Here is a 6,352-nt window from a genome sequence, read left to right on the forward strand (position 1 = left end):
CATCTGTGTGGAAGGAGTGTTTCTATATAAATACATAAATATTGATTGCCTTATTATATTTATAATGAACAGTCACTGCCCTATGCAGTGTTGGATAGTACTGTATGGTGTATTAAGTGTACAATATGTGTGTATACATGTGTAGAAATTAGAATTTGGGGAAATTATACAAAAATGGCTTCTGATTGTACATGGATCACATTACAGCCACCATTCTAATATTGAGCAGGTTTTCTCATTTCTCTAAACATCTCTGACCCATTGGGGTAAAGACTCCACAAGACTTCTGAAGGTATTCCATATGCTCTCAAGATGTTAGCAGCAGGTTCTTTAAGACATTAAGAGAAAGGCACTCTATGGATCTGACTTGTTTTTCCAGGAGATTCCACAGATGCTCTATTGGATTGACATCTGGAAAAATTGGAGGCCAAGTCAGCAGCTCAAATTCTTCTTCATGCTCCTCAAACCATTGCTGAACAATTTTTCAGTGTGACAGGGAGCGTTATCCTGCTGAAAGACACCACTACAATCAGGGAATACTGCTGCCATTGAAGGGGTGTACATGGTTTTCATTAATGTTCAGATAGGTGCTATGCATAAAGGTAACATCCACTTGAAGGCCAGGATCCAAGGTTTCCCAGCAGAACATTGCTGAGAGCATCACACTGTCCTTGCCTGCTTGCTTTCTTTCCATAGTGGAAAGGAAACCATGATTCACCAGGCCAGGGTGCCTTCTTCCACTGCTCCAAGGTCCAGTTCTGATGCTCACGAGCCCACTGTAGGTGCTTCCAGTGGTGAACAGAAGACAGCACAGGCACTAACTACCTGTGTTTGGACACTCCTCTGGTAACCTGCATTAAGCTTTTTAGCTATTTCTGTTACAGTAGCTCTTTTGCTATTGTATCACATGACCCAGCCTGTTCCCCATCCTTTGGGTGAGCATGACCCTTCCTTGGACCATTTTAGGTAGGTACTAATGACTGCAAAGCGGGAGCACTCCAAAAGAACTGCAGTTCTGGATATGCTGTAACCCATTCAGTCATGTAGCCATCACTATCCCTTTTTGAAGTTGCTTAGGTCCTGCCCATTACAGTAAATGATGGATGCCAAAGATGGCATCTGCTCACCTGCTTGATGCATGAGTAATGTAACCAAACCATTACTTTTGGCTCTGGTACTCCCCCGGACCTGCCAGCTTGTTCCTGTGATGTTTAAATTGTTCATTTTGAAAATGAACAAATGTATATTACCAATATATAGGGTAATCTGGGTGAGCACGCCACCAACAGCCCCCCCCCCCCCCCCCCCCCCCTTCCCCCCCAATCCCACATATTACAATGTCTCACATTTTGATTGGCTCAGGTTTACAGACATTAATGCCTAGGGTCCTGGTAATTTTCTGCCAGAACATTTTCTGTTTGTTTTTTTACAGATTTTTTTTTATACTGTACATATCTTCAACATGTAAGTGGTTTCAGTCCTTTACAAAAACAAACTACTCACCCATCAGAACTTAATTTCTCAAGCCTGCACTGAGCAAAGTTATGTACAACATTACTCAATTTCAAAATCCTGGTGGTATACTGCTCTCTTTACTCTTTCCTCTTTTTTTAGGGCCCGAGCACAACCTGTGCGAAGGCCCTATTGTAATTGCTTTGGACATTTAGGCAAATGAATTGCTTTATTGAGGGCCTGAACATGCTCAAAAACTCATGAAATTTTGCACACATGTCAGGTCTGGTGAAAATTTAAGTATTTTAATGGTTTCAGGCATGGCCCTTTCAAAATGGCTCTACAGCGCTGCCTTCAGTTCAGTTCCCCCTGCTGAGTTTCACGTACGTGTATGAAATTTGGCATACATATGTAACATGTCCAGACGAACAAAAAAGACCACAGGGTCCAATGGCCTAAATCCAACAGGAAGTCCGCCATTTTGAATCAGTCTCTTCAACCCATACCCGAAACTCTACAGGAAGTCGGCCATCTTCAACTGAAGGTGTCAATTTTGGCCATTTTCAGGTCTGCTATTTGAATCAACTCCTCCTAGGGCATTTGACCCAGTGAAACCAAAATAGCTCCAGATCGTCTACACAAGTAGCCCATCAAAAATTGTGCAAGGTTTTACAAAATATGTAACGGCCTTGTCACACCAGCCCGTTGAAGTTGGCCTTCATTTTTGTTTGTGTACTCGTTCGCACATGCTTTGCCCGATCAGCCTAAAAATGTAATCACTCCTGTACAGACCCAGGCTGAACCCATAACTACGGTTTCAAGGCTATAGGTACAAGAGTACCCCCTACAGAAGCAAATGAAAATTTGTAATGCGTCCACAAAATTAATTTCTCTTAAATGCATGAAAATTTGTTTCACCATTCTTGACATCATCCTGATCAAAAAAGTCAATCAGACCCATGCCCTATTTTACACGCTGGAGCCGTGACCACCCCCCAGTAATTGCATTGGGTTTATATGGAGAGCGAAAGATATATTTTCCTCTAAACGAATGAAACTTGTTACAGACCTTCTGTACACCATCACAATCAAAAAACCTCGATCATCACCGCTTCTGGTTTTAATTTTTTTTGCTTTGTTTGCTAAACATAATATAAATGCTGTTGTGCTAACAACCGTTTCTATAAGACACTCACTAAAAAATAAACTGTTGCATAGTTATGTCAACAGTTTTGCAGGTATTTTGCACAAAACACCTGCAAAATGTGCCTATTTTAATCAGTGGAGTGAAAACGCCTGAGTAAATATTTGCAGGGCTAAAATTCAATTAATAAGATTAATGGAAACTGTTTAAAAAAGTTTGGCTTTGGTTCACATGATGGAACCATGACATCCAGCATAATGTTGAGGGAGGGCATCCTTGATAGTCAATTTGACTTTCCCCCCAGTCAATTTGACTGGCCCCCTTCTACCTTCAGGTCCTGGACTGTTGCCTCAAGTGTCCCATCACATTATGCCTTTGTATTGACTCACTGAACTAGTCTCTGGTAAGAAAATTAAAACTATATATATTGGCCTGGAACAAAGTTAACGTTGAAAAGATTTATGCATTTGAGGGAGAACTCTGTAAAACAAACAAACAAAAAAACCTCATAAAAAAATAAAAAAGCCAAATTGCAAGTAAACTATAAATATGTGAAACACAGATCAGTCTTTCTATATGTGCCAAAAAATAATAACACACATAATTTGCTTGCTACAGTTGATATCATAAACACTCATGTGTCAGCAGCCCCTAAAATTCTGTGTCCCAAGATGTGCAGTGAATTCAGTGACACGGTTCAGAATATTCAAAAATAGTCATGAAGTCGGCTTCTCTACAACAAGCAGGACATATATGTTTTTTCCTCAGCTCTTCCTCAGTTCAAAATTATGCAATTAGATTGTGTGAAACACTGATACTGATTAGATTAGATTATGTCAACTATGGTACTTTTTACAGGTTTCTTAAAACAAATTTTGAGCTACATGTGTCAGACCAACAGGAAATACTTCTCACCACACATGTTGTTTTTCCTGACCCAAAAAAACCCTGAAAAACATCACACTCAATTATTAGAAAACAAACAGATTGCAATAAAGGTCACTATACATAGACATTTAGGACTTGTGAAACAGGGAGAAAATTTGGTTAAACACTTTTTAGCGCAGGACATTACAGTTCTACCTTTTTTGTGGTTATCTAATTTCAGCTGAGAATGAATCTCCATTATATACATAGTATCATGAGAGAAGGAATCTTTAAACAACTTGTTCTTTTTAGTCATTGGTAGCTTCAGTTATGTCTGTGTAGGTTCTCAGTCATCCAGGTCAGGGTAGGGGAGACCAGGGCACACTGGACCAGGTTTTTGGTTTTTAGCCCCTAATCCAAAACCTGATTTTAAGAAAGCAATCATAGTATTATGATCATAAATGTTGAGATGTTAGCAAATTTTGTTATGATATTCATGCTGGAAAATTCATGAGATCATATTGAAATTTTAAATTAAAAAAATTATTTTTTGTGGTACAATGTGCTCCGGGGTTTGTACCACTAATCGGGGCACAGTGTGCCACCAACCAAATGGCAGAAAAAGACAGATGTTATCATGATTTAACAGATAATTGTTTTAGTTTTTCCATTGTGTATTTTGCATTGCAGTCATTTTTGACTCCAGGCCACACATTCAGCTCATCAATGGCAATGGGATGTATGATTTTAAATAGCATTGTATTATGGCTTGAAATTAAGTTTATCTGTGCTGGACTTTTTCTGCTTTGGCCTTCTTCACACATCAACCTGAGGTGATTTGGTTGACCTTGGTAGTCCTCTGCAACATTTCTGATCAATCACCCTTACTTCAAGACTGCATTGACAGCACACATCATAAGTGCTGTCCACTTTCCATCCACTTTCCCCCTATCTGTCTTTGGCTTATAATTCCTGACCATTTTGGAAAACCTTAAAGATAAATGATGAAGGATCAGGGCATGTATTTATCAAACTATCCTACTTGATCTAAGGGTCTTCATACCATGGTGAATCATACCATACCCACATACCATGCATATATAAGCACACAGACTTAAGGGCAATTATTCATGCCTGCATTCTGCCTTAGTTAGTAAATTAAGTGTATGTTATTGTTCTTAGTGGTGTAAGTATTGACACAATTTGCAAAAAAAATGGAATACTCACTTTTGACACTGAGAAAACAGAAAATATTATGTATTTGTTGCTGATGCTGGCAAAGCACATGTACTTTGCAACTGGGTAGGCTCGGTAGGCTACCATTAGAGGTCTCTTCAGTCTAAAGTGGACTGATTCAGCTGCAGTGATGAAGGAGAAACCCAGGGTGACTCAATGTGAACATATGATCAATGTGCCCCCAGTCTCTCGTAGTCTTAAGACCTTGAAAAAGGCAGCTGGACTTCTTTAAGCCTCTTGAATAAGAGGTGAAACATCTTATTTAAGAAACATTTTATTCAAGAAGTCCAGTCACCTTTTTCAAGCGCTTAAAAGTAGCTTCAGGTATTTAAGATGGTCAGACTTTGCCCTTTACTGTTTCTTTGTGTGTAATTAACAAATGGTATATCTTGTCACATCCAGCTGCCACATACAAGGTTGTTTTTTTTTTTCTGTTTGCCATTTTGGTTGAGAATGAAGGTCTACAGTATGCACAATACAGTGAGAGGAGGACTCATTAAACATCTCCTTTTTTATTCATAGGCTGTTTAAGCTATTTAAGATGATCAAATTGTGTGCCCTACACTGGTCCTGTGTGTCTAATTAAGCAGTGTCACACTGTGCCAAAGTGGCCCTAAATAAACACACACACACACATATATATGATGAACACTGCTAAATCTGAGATCAGAATGCACAGCTGTAGTTGTGCTAAAACTAAACAAATTGTGCAGTTGTGTTAAACATTTCAGCTTCTCTCTCCTTGTGTCTTTTTCTCATCCACTCCTCTTAGAAAGGAAAAACAGTTCTGTGAAGGGTTTGTACAGAAGTACTATAGGGCATACTGTGTATGTATATATAAATAGACTCATCAGACCAGGCAAATTTATTTTTCCAGTCTTCTCTTGTCCACTTTAAGTGAGCCTGTGTGAACTGTAGCCTCAGTTTCTTGTTCTTAGCTAACAGGGACTTGGTGTGGTCTTCTGCTGTTGTAGACCATTTGCTTCAATGTTCATTGTGTCGTGTCTTCTGCAGACCTTGGCTATAGCAAGTGGTTGAGCTACTTTACCTTCCTATTAGATTAACACAGTCTGGCCATTCTCCTCTGACCTCTGGCAACAACAAGGGATTCAACTGCTGTTCACCAGATATTTTGTCTTTTTCAGACCCTAGAGATGGTTCTTTGGGAAAATCCCTGTAGATCAGCAGTTTCTGAAATACTCAGACCAGCCCATCTGTCACCAACAACCACGCCATGTTCAAAGTCACTTAAATCACCTTTCTTCCCCATTCTGATGCTCGATTTTAACTTAAGCAGGTCGTCTTGCCATTGTCTAAGTTGCTAAATGCACTCAGATGCTGCTGGATGATTAGTTTTGTTAAGGAGCAGGTGTACCTAAAATGCCTGGTAATCCCTAAACTGACATTTTCAACAACTTCAACAACAGCAAAAAAACCGATTGTTCTTATATATATATATATATATACAGGGAACCCTCGTTATAACGCGCTTCACCTCTCGCGGCCTCGCTGGTTCACGGATTTTTTTAGTGCAGTTTTTTTATGTTTTTTTTTTTTTGTAACAGTGTATGAACGCGCATCGTGTTCTGCGTCCTGATTGGCTGTCAATCAATCTCCTCCGTCCCTCGTCTCTGTCCAGCACAGAATGTGTTC

This window comes from Archocentrus centrarchus, chromosome 14 (genome assembly GCF_007364275.1).
Source record: "Archocentrus centrarchus isolate MPI-CPG fArcCen1 chromosome 14, fArcCen1, whole genome shotgun sequence".
Lineage (NCBI taxonomy): Eukaryota > Metazoa > Chordata > Actinopteri > Cichliformes > Cichlidae > Archocentrus > Archocentrus centrarchus.